The sequence below is a fragment of the Triturus cristatus genome, chromosome 5_2 (genome assembly GCF_964204655.1).
Source record: "Triturus cristatus chromosome 5_2, aTriCri1.1, whole genome shotgun sequence".
Taxonomy (NCBI): Eukaryota; Metazoa; Chordata; class Amphibia; order Caudata; family Salamandridae; genus Triturus; species Triturus cristatus.
The window spans coordinates 1048342911-1048360053 of record NC_140588.1 but is presented as its reverse complement, the minus strand read 5'-3'; positions in this window follow the sequence as shown (position 1 = coordinate 1048360053).

Sequence of the window (17143 nt, the reverse complement as noted above, 5' to 3'; positions counted from 1 at the left end):
GGGGTTCAGCCCCTTTGAGTTACTCTACGGGCACCCCGTCCGTGGGCCCCTCAGCCTGGTCAAGGAAGGGTGGGAGGCGGCGCACCGAGGCCACCCCCGAGATGTGTTCCGATACGTCCTGACCCTCCGAAACCAGACTAGGAAGTTCTGAGAGATGGCCGAGGCCAACCTGGAGGCGAGCCAGGAAGAGATGAAGTGCTGGTACGACCAGAATGCCACTCTGGTCGAGTTCCAGCCGGGCCAGCAGGTATGGGTCATGGCCCCCGTGAAACCCTGCGCCCTCCAGGATAAATGGACCGGGCCCTTCAAAGTGATTGAGCGGAAGAGCCAGGTCACGTACTTGGTGGACGTCCAGTCACCACGGGACCCCCTCCGGGTCCTCCACGTGACCCGCCTCAAGCCCCACTTTGTGCGGACGGAGCTGAGCCTCCTGCTGGCCACCGATGACGGGGCCGAGGAGGAGTCGGATCCCCTCCCTGATCTCCTGTGCACCAAAGAGAAGGACGGCTCCGTAGAGGGAGTGAACCTCTCCCCATCCCTCACTTCCCAGCAACGTGAGGACTGCCGCCAGCTCCTAGGGCAGTTTTCCGACCTCTTCTCCCTGGTCCCCCAAGTCACCGACTGGTGTGTCCATGACGTGGACACCGGAGACAGCCCGCCGGTGAAACACCGAGCCTACCAAGTCCCTGATCGGGTTCGGTCCTGCATTCAAGCCGAGGTCTCGAAGATGTTGACCTTAGGAGTGATCGAACCCTCAGACAGTCCCTGGGCCAGCCCCGTGGTCCTGGTCCCGAAAGCAGCTGCCCCCGGTGTCGCCCCAGAACTCCGCTTCTGCGTGGACTACCGGGAACTCAATGAAGTCACCCGAGCCGATGCCCACCCCATTCCCCGAGCCGACGAGCTCATTGACCGACTCGGGGCTGCTCGGTTCCTCAGCACCTTCGATCTCACCTGCGGCTACTGTCAAATTGCGCTCACGGAAGGAGCCAAGGAGCGGTACGCCTTCTCCACCCCGGATGGGCACTATCGCTTTCGCGTGATGCCCTTCGGGATGAAAAATGCCCCGGCCACCTTCCAGCGACTGGTAAATAGAGGCCTGGCCGGGCTGGAACAGTTCAGCGCTGCCTATCTAGACGATATCGCAGTTTTCAGTTCTGAATGGAGTGAGCACCTCCAGCACCTCCGGAGGGTGCTAACCGCCCTGCGCCAGGCAGGCCTCACCGTGAATGCCAGCAAGTGCCAGATTGGGCAAGGTTCGGTAGCCTACCTGGGGCACCAGGTCGGAAGCGGCCAGGTCGCCCCTCTACAGCCCAAAATCGATGCCATCCTAGCCTGGAAACCCCCCACTACCCAAACGGGGGTCCGAGCCTTTCTGGGCCTCACGGGCTACTACCGGAGATTCATCCGGGGGTACCGCAGCCTAGTCGGTCCCCTCATGGGAATCACGTCCAAGAAACAGCCCAAGAAAGTGCAGTGGACCCCTGCCTGCCAAGAGGCGTTCGATGCCCTAAAAACGGCCATGTGCACAGCCCCCGTCCTTCAGGCTCCCGACTACTCCAAGGAGTTTGTGGTACAAACGGACGCCTCCCAGCATGGAATTGGGGCCGTCCTGTCCCAGGTGAATGACCAAGGCCTAGACCAGCCCGTAGCCTTCCTCAGCCGAAGGCTGTTGCCCAGAGAACAGAGATGGAGCACCATCGAGCGCGAGGCGTTCGCCGTAGTCTGGGCCCTCAAGAAGTTACGCCCCTATCTGTTCGGCACCCATTTCAAAGTCCAAACCGACCATCGCCCCTTGCGATGGCTCATGCAGATGCGAGGAGAAAACCCCAAACTACTGCGGTGGTCAATCTCCCTCCAGGGGATGGATTTCACCGTGGAACATCGCCCTGGTACTGACCACGCCAACGCCGATGGCCTCTCCCGGTTCTTCCGCCTCAGCGAAGAGAACCCCCAAGAGGATGGGTAGTTCTCTCCGGCTTTCAGCTGGGGGGGACGCGTGTTAGACCCGGCCTCGTAGCATAGCCATCCCTGTCCCCGCACCACATAACCTGACCCATGCACCTCACGCAGCCCCCGAGCCCACGGCCTAGCCGATCCTTCCCACCAGAACCCACACACACCCGACCCGGACTTCCCCGTCCGTGGCCTTCCTCCTTTCGGCCACACCGGGCCCGCGTGCCCACTTCATGCACCATGATGGCCGCCCGGCCCCAGCGCGACCCTGGCCTAGAGGCGCCACTCCGACTGGGGGACATCGCGCTCCCATTGAGATGAGAGAGGGAGGAGCAGTTTCCATCGCACCTCTGAGCTCCCCTGGGAAGGTGGGTTTCGATCGGCCCGCCGGCTTCCCCGAGGGCTGGCTCCACGCCTGCTGGGTGTCTGGGACTCCTCCCGACCCGGCCCTGAAAGGATCAAAAGACAATGGCAGGAAACCCCGACAAGCGACCCCCAGGTGACAAGACCCCTGCCTGCACAGACTCCGGACATCAAAGAGGAGTTGTCCTATAACAAGGGGTGCTCTGGGACTATCCGGCAGATTCGCCTTTGGAAACACCTGAGCCCTGCTGAGTGACTCGCGGCTCCCTGAAGATCGTAAGACCTCCGAACTTGTGCTTGAGCCCTGCTGAGTGACTCGCGGCTCCCTGAAGATCGTAAGACCTCCGAACTTGTGCTTGAGCCCTGCTGAGTGACTCGCGGCTCCCTGAAGATCGTAAGACCTCCGACTTGTGCTTGAGCCCTGCTGAGTGACTCGTGGCTCCCACAGACTCTCTTGGTCCCGCTGGACCCCGACGACGACAAGCGTATCCCCCAGCTCGAGGATTGTGAGCTGTGCTCCGGGTACGCCCCTGCATTTGATCCAGATCCCCAAAGACTGTCCCGCTACCTCCTACCCCTCCCGAGACTCTGTGAGCCCGCGCTCCACTTGTATATATTTGCCTTGCTGATCATAAAGATCCTACAACTCCGATCTGATAAAGATTTGTTCTTAAGAACTCCCGGTGTGGTGTCTCTTTGTCGTGTGGTGCCGAGTGTACGATCCTAGATACGAGATTCCTCCCCTGAGGAGTCTCCCGCCAGTGCCCGGCTACGATACCTTGAGGGTTGACCTCAGGCTAGTCAGTGCCCCTCCGGGCCCCTCTGAGGTCGCCTTCTAACAGTGCTCATGTAAAGCTCTCTGATAGCTTTGGGTCTAGTCCATGCTATATAAAACGACCAAAATAAAGTCAAAAGTACATGCCAAGCTTTTTAAATCGCCTGCCCTATGGCCGGTTTATGGCATACCCTATGGGTGACATATGGATTAAAAAGAAAGGTTTAGGCCTGAAAAAAAGTTTATTTTGCAAGGTAAAAATGGCAGTTTAAACTGCACACACATGCTGTAATTGCAGTATATAAAATGCTACTTAAGTGGGTGGCACAACCAGTGATGCAGGCCCACTAGTAGCATTTAATCTACAGGCCCTGGGTACATGTAGTGCAACTTTAATAGGGACCTACAAGTAAATTGAAAGTGCCAATTCGAGATAAGACAATTTTACTATGTTTAGGGGAGAGAGCACACACACGTTAGCACAGGTTAGCAGTTGTAAAAGCACAGAGTCACAAGGCCAGCAAAAGTCTGATATACTGGCGAGCAGTGGTCCCATAGGGAGGCATCACTTCAGATCCACTCGTGAGGGGTACATGCCTCAAGCCTTCAGAAAGTAATACTTTACACTATATAACACTTTAAATAAACAATGCAAAAACGTGTTGTATAAAATATTAGAAAGAAATTTTATATTTTAAATAGATGACCCTTAACATGAGGGTTTAAATAATCATATGAATTAGCAACATCCCAGGTAAGAGGAGCACTTAACAGATTTTGGAGGGAAAGTTACAGCCCAAGAGATCAGGGCTTCCATAGACTAAGTTCTCAGTTATTTGACTGAAAGGATTGTTATTTTGGTAGTTTTCCTCCTTGCAGTCTCTTTGCTGCTCTGCCCGCGTCTTTAATACGGCACTGACGAAGAGGCAAAGCTTTTCCCTCATTGGCATGGGACCACGCCCCCATGTTAAGGGAATGTCACCTTAAAATCATACCAGAGCAATACATGCACTGGCACAATCTGTATTACAGAAGGGACCACACAAGCACCTGAAGCCCCTTTCGCAATACCAAAGTACCCTGGGGCTCAGAGAGCAGGCGCGCACACCCACTGTGCATCCGTGGTCACTCAACGTGCCCAGGATGCTCGGGATTTGCTTCGAGACAGAGAGATTAGAATCATAAGAACGAAATCTAGGGCTAGCTCGCGGGATGTGATGAGACTGAACCTAAATCCATAATAACTGAAATAAATAAGGAATCATCAAGCAAAGCTTTATCTTTCAAGAAGCAATAACTCTTCATCTGAACCTTAAAAATATCTATAGAGTAAGAAGTAGCACAAGCATTCAAATATCACCCATAATGTACATTTCAAACCACCAATTCTGAAAACTAAAGTGTTTCTCTTCATAGTCACATTTATCATCACGATCTATGTGCTATTTGCAAACTGATGCAGGCACTTTTGCAAAGACCTTGTTCAAATGCCAAAACTAATAATATAAATATGTAATCAAAAGCGTAAATTGCATCAGTCCACACCAGATGGACACTGTATTGAGATGGACGCCAGCGAGAGGCTGAACACTTGAACTATCATTTTTTTTCTCTACTTCATTGTACACAATAGGTACTGGCTGCTTGATAAATGTTTTAATCATTAACACATAAAGGTATCATTGAGTGGTGTCACAGTGGAAGCCAGCAAGCCCTCTTCCGGGAATGCAAATGAAAAACATATAGCTGTTCTCATACTCAACATTTTATAGGATGGGCCAGTGGGATTATGCAGCAGGTGAGGACCGAATTAAGCAACAGAGTTGATTACATTTTGCAGCAAAAAAAGGCAAATTATGTAGCATAACATCTTGTGTTAGTATTATTTCATTAGTTTATCATTTTTAGGTCGAAGTCTATCAGACCGCGCAGCTCTTTGGTTTGCTAGCGACTTCTTGGGAACATTCTGAAAGCCTCCCTGGGAATGCTTTCCACCCATTGCTTATTTTTGGCTTTGTGGTTTCTAACTCATATGTTCTTGCTTTCTATTTGCTGGATTTATTTGTTTCAGGCTGTCCAGCTCGAATTCATCCCTCTCCAGTGGAGCATAGCCTGTTTACTGTATTCTTACACAAGTGCTGGTATTCTGTAAACCAGCCTTTAACTCTTGCTCTTATCTTGTCACATTTGCTGAAAGACAGAGGTCAAATGACTGGCTCTATTCTCTGGAGGAGCTAGGTGTTTGCTTTTCTTTCTCCGACTTCAAGGTGAGGGGATCTATTTGACAATCTTACTGTGAAAGGAAAGGTTTTTTTCTAGCACACAGCAAAATTTAAATGTCTGTACATAAACTGTACGGGTATTTAAAATATATCAGAATTAGGAAAGCACAAATGATGGCCATTTTTTGTAATTCGGAAGTGTGGTGGAAACTAATATTTTAATAAGATCAAAACAAATCAATACACTAGGTGATGGCATTTCCACACAATATCATTTGTGTGCTGTATACTTTTATCAGTAAAACTAACTCTATAACTGTATGTCTGTGCAAATGTAATGGTCATTTCAATTGAAAATATGTTGTCTGTAATGAAAGTGCACTACCACACCATGCATTCTCCACATTACGTCACTCCACTCTACACCACTCAATCTCTACGACTCTCTACTCTACTCAGCCCCTCTACTCTACGACACGCTACTCTATTTCACAACACTCCACTCTACAACACTGCACTCCATGTCACTTCACACCACTCTACGCCATTCCATGCCACTCTACAACACACCACAGCACTCCATTCTATGACATACCACTCCACTCTACTGCACACCACTCCACCCTACTCTATAACATGCCACTCCACTCTACTACACACCACTCCACCCTACTCTATAACATGCCACTCCGCTCTACTACACACCACTCCACCCTACTCTATAACATGCCACTCCGCTCTACTACACACCACTCCACCCTACTCTATAACATGCCACTCCGCTCTACTACACACCACTCCACCCTACTCTATAACATGCCACGCCACTCTACTACACACCACTCCACCCTACTCTATAACATGCCACGCCACTCTACTACACACCACTCCACCCTACTCTATAACATGCCACTCCGCTCTACTACATACCACTCCACCCTACTCTATAACATGCCACTCCGCTCTACTACACACCACTCCACCCTACTCTATAACATGCCACTCCGCTCTACTACACACCACTCCACCCTACTCTATAACATGCCACTCCACTCTACTACACACCACTCCACCCTACTCTATAACATGCCACTCCGCTCTACTACACACCACTCCACCCTACTCTATAACATGCCACTCCGCTCTACTACACACCACTCCACCCTACTCTATAACATGCCACGCCACTCTACTACACACCACTCCACCCTACTCTATAACATGCCACTCCGCTCTACTACACACCACTCCACTCTACTCTATAACATGCCACTCCGCTCTACTACACACCACTCCACCCTACTCTATAACATGCCACTCCGCTCTACTACACACCACTCCACCCTACTCTATAACATACCACTCCACTCTACTGCACACCACTCCACCCTACTCTATAACATGCCACTCCACTCTACTACACACCACTCCACCCTACTCTATAACATGCCACTCCACTCTACTACACACCACTCCACCCTACTCTATAACATGCCACTCCACTGTACTACACACCACTCCACCCTACTCTATAACATGCCACTCTGCTCTACTACACACCACTCCACCCTACTCTATAACATGCCACTCCACTCTACTACACACCACTCCACCCTACTCTATAACATGCCACTCCACTCTACTACACACCACTCCACCCTACTCTATAACATGCCACTCCACTCTACTACACACCACTCCACCCTACTCTATAACATGCCACTCCACTCTACTACACACCACTCCACCCTACTCTATAACATGCCACTCCACTCTTCACTCCTTCACTATAAGACACTCTATTACAGTGGACTCCAAACATTTTAATGCCGTGACCCCCATAAAAACATAATCATTGCCCCCCCACCCCTCAAAATCTTTCACAGTAATTCCATTAAACGGGCAATGTGTGAATATGTCTAGACTTATTTAAACATTACAGTGAAGTTCTGCACCGTTTTAAAAATGATTGGCGATCATAAGATTCTGGTCAGGCAGGCCTTACTAGCGAGTAAAAGTATCCACACTGTGATTGCTGGAAATGGGGGGGTGAGTTTGAAGCTGCTAGCGCGTAAAAGTATCCACAGTGTGATTGTTGGAAATGGGGGTGTGAGTTTGAAGAATATTGGGAGCTCCTTCCCTTTTCACTCCTTCTCCCAGCCAGGATATAAATGACAAAAGATGTTAGTGATGGTCACAGAGCTGCTTGCTACCACTTTCTGCCCTGCCCCGCTGAAAACAAAGCACTGTTATCAGCATAATCCTTCTTTTGGCCCGAACATTGTGCCCTCTGGGATCAATCGAGGCCCCCCCTAGGGAGGCCCACCCCCAGTTTGAAGGCCCCTGCTCTATTCCATGCCACTCTACGACACGCCATTCAACTCTACTCTATGACACGCCACTCCACTCTACACCCCTCCACTCAATTCTATGGCACACCACTTGACTCTACTGCACTCGACTCTATGCCACTCCACTCTATGCCACTCTACTATATACCACTTCACTCTATGCCATTCAACGCTATGCCACTCAACGATATGACATGCCATTTTACTCTACGCCACTCCACTCTAAGGCACTCATGACACACCACTCTACAACATTCCACTCCACTCTACGCCACTCCAATTTACTGTACAACATGCCACTCCACTCTATGCCACTCCAATCTGTGCCTCTCAACTCTATGCTGTTCTACGACACACCACTCTACTCCACAATGCGCCTCTCCACCCTGCACTCCTCTACTCTACGCCACTCCACTCTATGCCCTTCCACTCTGTGCCCCTCCACTCTATGCCACACCTCTGTACGACACTCCAGTCTACAACACTCCACTCTATGACTCTCCATTCTACGGCATGCTGTGCCACTGCATGCAATGACACTTTACTCCACTGTATTCTACGCCACACCACTCCACTTCACTCTACTGCACTCCTCTCCACTCTATAACACTTTACTCCACTCTATGCCACTCCACTCTATGATACTCCGCTCTGTGCCATTCCACTCTACTGTACTTTCTGACACTCTACTCCTCTCCACTCCATAACACTCTACTCCACTCCACACTACTCCACTCTACTAGACCACTCTACGCCAGTCTACACTATGCTTCTCTATGCCACACTACTCTATGACATTCTATTTCACTCCACTCTACGGCACTCTACACCACTCCACTCTCCAACTCTCTACTCCACTCTGTGCCACTCATTTCTACTCCGCTCCACTCGGTTGTATGACACTCCACTCTATGACACTCCATCGCAGGCCACTCCGCACCACTCTCCTCCATGTCACTAACGTTGACTCATGCTGAAAAGCAGCCAGGCTGGTGTACAATATGGCTAAAATATATTGGCAAAGCCAGTAGCTCTTTCTTAGGCGAAACCTATTGGCTTTGCTAATGCTACACAGGTTAACACTGTCTGGGCAACTGCTTTATCTCATTAGGATGAGTTTATCTCCTAAATACAGCAATAAGCAACACAAAGGTAACCCGGTCAATCTTAGCAAAGGTCCTTCCACTATGCAGCAACACGGGTTGCTATCTATTTAGTAACTTTTGACGGTTTAGGGAAGAACAAAAATATTTTTGTTAAAACTCTGCAGATTATGGATTATGTGGCAAATCTATAATTATGTGGAAAGCGCAGCAGCCTCAAAATTGCTTAATTCCAGTTACCCTGCTCATATCTTGAAATTAGATGAGCTGGTCCAATTTGTCAGCAAGTATACAAAATCCTGGATTCGAATTAAAGAAGGGGCACATTAGTCTGTCACTATAAACGAGTAAAGTTTTAACAGGGCCCTCATTTTAGTGCAAAGTTTGGGATCTGTGTCCTTGACAAAGTTTACTCAGCCTTCCATTCACTTGCAGAAAAGTTATCTGCTCAAAAGTGAAGTTCATATCTATTTAAAATAGCATTCCCCAACTTCACAGGAATTGTATCCCACAAACCAACACTTACTAGATTTGTTTGACACTGTTTGATTTTTTAAACTTCAAAAACTTAGCTAGCTACATGATTTAACAGTTTCTTTTTTTTTTTTTAAAACGTCATTAATACTTCACAATTCCCTTTCAATCTATCTATACCCCCATATATTTCACTCTTCCTTGGGTAATACATTCAGTACAACTAATTTGGTACATAGCAACATCGATGTATTTATAGTGCTATGAAAACTGCAGAACCACGCGCTATATCGAAAAATAAACTATTATTATTGCATATGTAGCTGTTGGTTTAATTAACAAGAACAATGGATATTTGTATCGAAATATAAGTGATGAAGCCGTCTAGCAATGAAGACATGAAAGTGAATCATACACAGTGCATCACTTATTTGGTGAGTACAGGTATTTAAAATATGTGCAGCATGTGCTGTGAATAGTTTTCTTCTTGGTAATCCATTTAAACACATTTCTGTTGCACCTTCATCTCAGTTAGGCTGCGATGTTGTGTGCTTTTTACTCGTACTGGCAGAAACCTTTTTTCAGCCAAAACAAATTCCAAGGTTTCCTTAAGCGCACCGTGATTACGCGCCAGCGGCTCGCGGGGCTGAAGAGTCCAGCCACATATTATCATCTCAATTTAACAGAATTGCGCTAGTTTTAGGTCGAGGAGGGCGCCGTTTCCCCCGGTAAACGATGCACTGCGAATTCCCAGGGTGAAGGGGGCTTGGGTTCCCGGCGAGGACAATGGCGGCCGCGGTAAAGTGGTGTATCGCGTTATGAAGCCGCCCAGGAGAGGCCGCGAGGGCGCGCGGCAGTCAAAGCGCAACGAGGGGAGAGCACGCTTCCAGGAAGAGAGGCCACGTCCCTCATTAGAGGTCTGAAGCGGGAACAAGAGACGGGGCAGCGAGGGGAAAAGGCTCCCTTCCGAACACAAACACCCTTCATAATGGCGCGAGGGAACATGGCGCATTAGCCACATAATGGGGGCCATTTTGCATAAAAATGTCCTTTCGCTCTCACATATGTCGCAGTGTGAAAGCGCCCCTCCAGCAGCAGCGGATTAGCTGATTGTAGCCCATTGCTCAGCAATAAAAAAGTGGTTTCTAAAGAATGAAAGCCACAATGGAATAGTAATACATGGAAACCAGACCCTGGAACAGAGTTGGGCCCAGTAGGGTACGAATCTCCATTTTAATTTTAGGGTGAAGTGAAGGGATTAATGGCCCGGCGGCTGATTGTTATGCAAATATCTCCATTTAGCTACTTAGCAAGGCACTGATATTCACAGACCTTCGTAAGAAAGTGGGGCTGGGGGGAGGGCCTCATTAACAAGTCCAATTTTCTACCCGGAGGCCGGCGCAAAATGGTGATCAAATATTCTGGAAATTGTCCAAAACCAAATCAAAGCAAGTTTGCTAATCCCCTTTTCATGAAACAGGATGGTGTTAAAAATCAAAGGCCGTCACCCGCGCGCACCGCTGTCATCTTTCAGTTTCCTAAGTAACCAGCCTGTTTGTTTTTGCGGTTTTTGAAAGGTTTGCTTTTTCTTTAAGACTTCAAGCCCCCTTCGTCCTCTGGTTGAGGCCGCCATTTTGAACAGAAGGTCCATTCAAGACATCTCACAGTACATATCCCTCTCAAGGGTGCGTAGTTCTAAGCCATGCTTTATTTCATGTTTCTGTCAGGCTATGACACCAAAGATTGGCGCCCTCTGGTACATAATTAACACAATCTGGGTCATGCCCATCTGTAAATATGTCATATATAATTGTACAACCCCAATCGCTTCTTAAAATTAAATTTCAAGTGAATTTGCAACTTGAATATATTTAACTCTAACCACTAGTATCTGTAGTAGAGATGTGAACTTACTACCATTCTTATGTGAGTTTAAAATGTATCTGTATATTTATGTTATTCATGTACTCTGAAGTACTTATGAAATGTAACTTATTCTATAGTAAAGCGTTCGGACACCTTCGGGTAAAGTTTGCGCTATATAAAAACGCATAAATCAATAATGCCTTTCAGGTGCAAACAGATGAAGTAGTTATACTGTAAAATAAGGAAGGCCTGATCTTGGCTGGCAAAGTTTCTGTCCACCACTGTATGTTCTCCACCACACAGAATTATTTGCAGGTCCCTTCCGTTCATGTACTGACTGAGTTATGACGTTTTACACTGTACGAACAATTTACAAGGGTGACATAGTGGTATAGATATAACTCATTGATCAACTGGAATAGATTGCACAGCAAAAACATTGACACGTCCTTGGAGGATACAATGGGAAACGAGTAACATATTGAAAGGATTTATAATGAGTAAAAACTTTGGGGGTAACGTAAATAAAAAAGTGGTCATAGACAATTTAGAGGCAACGAAAAATGGATCAGTAAGCCAAGAGGAGATGCTAAGGAGAGAAATATGGAAAGAGCTAAAGATAAAAAAATGATATTATCATGAGGAGGGTTAAGCAGGGTATATGAAAAATATGTAAAACTGAACAAAGAGGTTGAGCTACAAAAGCAGTTTTCGTCTTGACAGAGCATGAAGGGAGATCTGCTCTGCAGGAGGAGTTTTAGTTTATATTTGAAAATGATGAGGCAGTAAATGGTTTAGTTAGTGGGGTAGTGGGTTAGCTGGGGGGGCTTTGGGGTTATTCTGGATTTTAGGGGCGCAGTCAGAGAAAGGATGGTGTTGAGAATAGAGTTCATGTTTTTTCATTAAATTGCTTGTCCCCACCTTGGGACATCCTAACACAGCAGGGAGGGGGACATTTCGGGGGAAATTCTGCAATGACTTGTGTCAGTCAGCTGGTGAAATATTTTCCACCAAATATGGTCTGTAAAAATGCGCCACTAAGCTGCTGCTGCCAGCACATACCTGTATAACGTGCTCCAGGTGTTTCCGGAATCTTAGGGACAGTGGGCCCGATTCACAGAACTAACGTAAGACAAAATCCTAAACTTACTACCATTTTGGTATTCACAGAAGGCACTTACTCGTTTTGGTATTCACAGAAGGCACTTACTCATTTTGGTATTCACAGAAGGCACTTACTCATCAATGAGTAAGTACTTCCCCTTTTAGCACCACTTCAGTAGCAACAAGTTGGTCTGCCAAAAACAATGACATTTCAAGACAGGTTTTGAGCACTGAAAACCTTCTGCATTGTTGGCCTCAAACGTGCTTTACAATAAACATTTTAGAAATTCAAGAAAAGCTTAACGCACAAAATGTGCAGAGTTTGTTTCTTAAAGCCCTGAACATCTATACGTTTAGGGTTAGGTTTCGAGAGTCTGGAGAATCTGTCAGAAACTGTTTTATGTTTGGTCAGGCTTTGCTACACTTAGCAATGTTAATGAGTACGTGCCTTCTGTGAGCACCAAAATGAGTAAGTGCCGTCTGTGAATACTAAAATGCTAGTAAGTTTAGGATTTTGTCTTAAGTTAGTTCTGTGAATCGGGCCCAGTATACTTACCTTTTACTGAGAGTCCCACCTCCTTTCATGGGAGGCTTTTACTGACCCAGCACAACAGTTCAATGGCTGAGCGCCACTATTTCAAGCAAAGTTAACTTTGAATCTGTGTGCATAATCTTTAAAGTCTGGTTTATAGTTGTGTTTTGTGCATGTGATATGTGATGAAAGATGTGTGCTGTTGTGGACACAGTGGTGTCCAACTGTATGAGCTATCTGTGTTGTTTTCTGGGTGTGTGAGGTGTACGTTGGGCACAAGGCACGTGATGCTATGAGCATATTGATAGTCAGTTTTATATATTGCAGGTGCTACATTCCTCGCAATAGTAACACACCCTGAAGATTTCATGGTCCTTATCACTTCAAATTAACACACAGCATTTGCCACAGTTTTGGGCTGGCATGTGTCTTAAATATTTAAAGAGCTGGAGCTTATCACCTTACACTGTGGTACATGGTTGCTTGTCACAGTAACTTTCAAGGCTGCTTTTGGATGGCAATATAGCACAATTTGTTGATGCATCTGAAGTGTGTAACTGAACATAACGCAATAACATACACAAGACAACAGAATAAATCGAGGTGGACAGAGTTGGCGGAGTTTGACTCTGCGGAATTCAGTGGAATTACTTTAAAATTCTGCAAGATTTCACAATATTTTGTGATGGGTCGCCTCGGTGTTTGGTGCTATTTTGTTTCCTCAAAATGCACCTAGTGTCCAAAAAAGGATGCGACGAGGCATTTTGTGCTAAGAAAATAGCACAGCCAAATACCACCTAGCACCCTGCATACTCGGCAATGAGTACAGACTATCTAAGGTTGCTGCTGTTTAGATGTATGCAGTAGGTTTTAAACTTTAGAGACCACCGCAAATCACTCAGTGCCTGCCCTTTAGGTACTCTGTATTGATTAAAACTTTTTAATCGCTGCATACTATGGTTGCCGATTGATATTCGGTGGGTTCTAAAGTTTAGAACCCATTTTCAAATTTTTAATACCACCACCGGAGTGATGGCATTTTTAATTAGGGCTCCCGATTTTATGGTATTTATTTTTTTGCCATTTCCGTCTGTATCCATATTTATTTTTTGCTCATGTTATCTGTATTCCATATTTATTTTGGGTTTTGTGGGAAAATAAACCCAAAATTAGTATATTTCCACATTTATTTAACAGACAAATATGCACTCATACTTGAATGTCTGCCAGGTTTGAATGCTGTGAACACCCGCAGAACATAAATCATTGCACTTATATGAAAATATGCACATTTCAGTATCAACCTTGTTCATATCTACTGCTGTTAAAGCCTCTTTACTAAAATTCCTTTCTTTTTTAACCCCCTTATCTATCAATCCACACATCTATTGGCCTGGCATTCATGGCAGACGGTGTTGAGAATTACTCAAAAAGCAGTCCAATTTCTGTTTTTATCCACATTTAAAAATAAATACAGGCAAGAAACTGAATGTTTTCTGTCTGTATTAACCTGTAAAAATCAGTAAAAATGGAAAACAGGGAGCCTTATTTTTAATTTACCAGTAAATCCACCCTACAGGAGTAACACACAAAACTCCCCTGATGTCGCTGGCATAATTAAAAATTCCGCCCAGGCCTATTAACAACAAAAATGCAAAAGAACAGGGCACTTCGCAGCAAACCGGTCAAAACCGAATGCAATACAACAAAGCAAAATCATATTGAAATGATATCTCACAAAGACCCAACTGCACAAAAAACAACAGAACTCATGACCACCACAACAAAATGCCACGTATCAAATATGCACAAATATTCCTGACACACACACTATCACATTCTGAATCCTATTTTCATAATACGATGGGAAAAGTTGCTTAGAGCAAGCACTGCCTTTAATTTACCACCGAGGACGTGAAATAGTGCCAGTTTGACAAGTTTTGTGATTGGGCCCCACATCTCTAAAGTTGCTGTTCTTTAACATTATTCACCCTACATCTTTTTCGGGATTGTAATTGCATTGAATGTGCCATATACACAGAGTTTTCTAAATTATCTTTGCTGTTAACTTGTTCCACACTTCTGTACTGCCCCTTTTAACACCACTTCAGTATCAACAAGTTGGTCTGCCAAAAACTATGACGTTTCAAGACTGGTTTTGAGCACTGAAAACCTTATGCATTGTTCGCCTCAAACGTGCTTTACAATAAACATTTTAGAAATTCAAGAAAAGCTTAACGTGCAAAATGTGCAGAGTTTGTTTCTTAAAGCCCTGAACATCTATACGTTTAGGGTTAGGTTTCGAGAGTTTGGAGAATCTGTCAGAAACTGTTTTATGTTCGGCCAAGTTTTGCTACACTTAGCAATATTAATAAAAAAAAATAGGTAATATGAATCCATTGCTGAATTTTCACACGGAAGCTGTGGACTTTTTGTGTTCGGTTTTTGGCATGGCAAGGGTGTCTTGGGTTTCTAGGCGGAAATTATATTTTGGTACTTTTCTTTTTACAATAAAACAACATTAATCATTTTGACAATAAAACAATTTAGAATTTCCCGAGTGTGGTACATGTTTTGTCTAATTGGCAAACCTTATAAGCTGCAGCGATGGAGATCGAAAAGAGGGTAAGGAATGGCACGAATCCAGGCACACCGATTAGTGTAAATACATACTTTAAGAGCAAGCAGTAGTCAATAAAAGGCTAGCCCCTTCTTATGGAAGCAGAAGTCAGATGTCATAGAAATGTTTTTGAAAAAACACTAATCCCAGTGGAAGTAGAGAATGTCCAATGTCTCACAACCCGAGGTAAGTTATATGTAGTAATGTGAGATGTGGAGTCATTGCTTTGTCGTACATATCTTTGGCCGATGTGCGTAGTTGTGCGTATCATAAAATTATGCATAGGGGAAACGCAGTCTGATGTACACATCCATAGTTGTTTCTTCTCATTACAAATTGTTCCGTGGAGAAAGCCTTTTCCCGACATTACATCCAAGTTTGTTAGTGACCTGTTCCCCATCTCCCCCAGAAAGGGGATTTACTCCAGCCCTATACTGAAGTAAAACTCAAACCATATAAGGGCTGTCGAGAGTTGGATCAGAGGTTTTCAATGGCCAAAATTCTCAAAATTGTTGATATTCACAAACATGCAAGCCATGATTCACACACTCTCTCTCCACCTCTTGCGTGGAGTTTACTATTGAAGAATTCTAATGTTGTATTCAATAAGTAGTGAATGATTTCTTAATTGTTATTGGTTTTGATCCAGACCTTCTTCTTCCTGACCAATTGGTTACATTTGTATACATTGCAATGGCAGTAGCTAGATCACTGTTATTGCAAAGGTGACGCACTGATTCGATTCCTTCTGTCCTGGAGTGGGCTCAAAGGATGAAAGCAGTTAGAAGAAGTGAACGCACTTATGCACTACGTGTGGGGGGGTCTTAGGAAGTTCGAAAAAATATGGACTACGTATTTTGAGTAAGATTAGGAGGGCTCATTGCCTCATGTATGTGGTTAAAAAACTATTTTGTCTGGTTTTTTTTGTATCTGTCCCTTACTTTTGTAGTGCTTTATGTATTATCTATGAACTTGTGGGAATTTTCATGCCTGCCTAAAGGTAATCTCTTTTTATGGATGTATTGGTTTTAATGGATTTTATGTATCGCAATTTTTGGACTTCAATAAAAAACTTAATAAAAAAAAAGAATTCTACATGTTTGTGGTGAAGAATTAAGCATTAGTAAAATAATTCAGGTGTCCTTCAGCGAAATACTGAAGACCATCAATCAAGCCATTTTCAGCCTTATTCATATATTTAAGACTGAAAATGCTCTTGCAAATCGCAGTGTGCAAGAGCAACACTAGATTGTGAGTTCCGCCATGTTCGAATTTTGAAGTTCTAGATCTCTCGCCCTCAGGACCTCCATCTCAGACCAGCCTGTTGGCAAAATAAAACTTGAGTCAAGACCCTCCTATCCAGTTCGCGAAATGGAAATAATCTCAGAACTAGGTTGAGTCTTCACCTAAAACCTGTACATTGGTCACTTTTGGTGGATTAACTTGCCAGTCACAACTGTCGGGTAGGTACCCTGAAATATGCGTCAAGGGATGTGAGATAAGCATGAAACAGAATCCTGTATTATATTTTCACAGAGTGAAGGTGTGCCGCCCAGTCGTTGTTCAATATTTCATGCTTATTTATGGGTGAAAAGTGCATATGTTAAGTGTGATGCTCAAGTTAAGCTTCTATATAAATGTGTTTTTTAATATATAATTAGGGTTCCCAGTTTTATGGTTTTTATGTTTTTTGAACATTTCTGTCTGCATTTATCCATATTTATTTTTTGTCAATCTTATTGTTATTCATCCATATTTGTTTTGTGTTTTGTGAACAGCT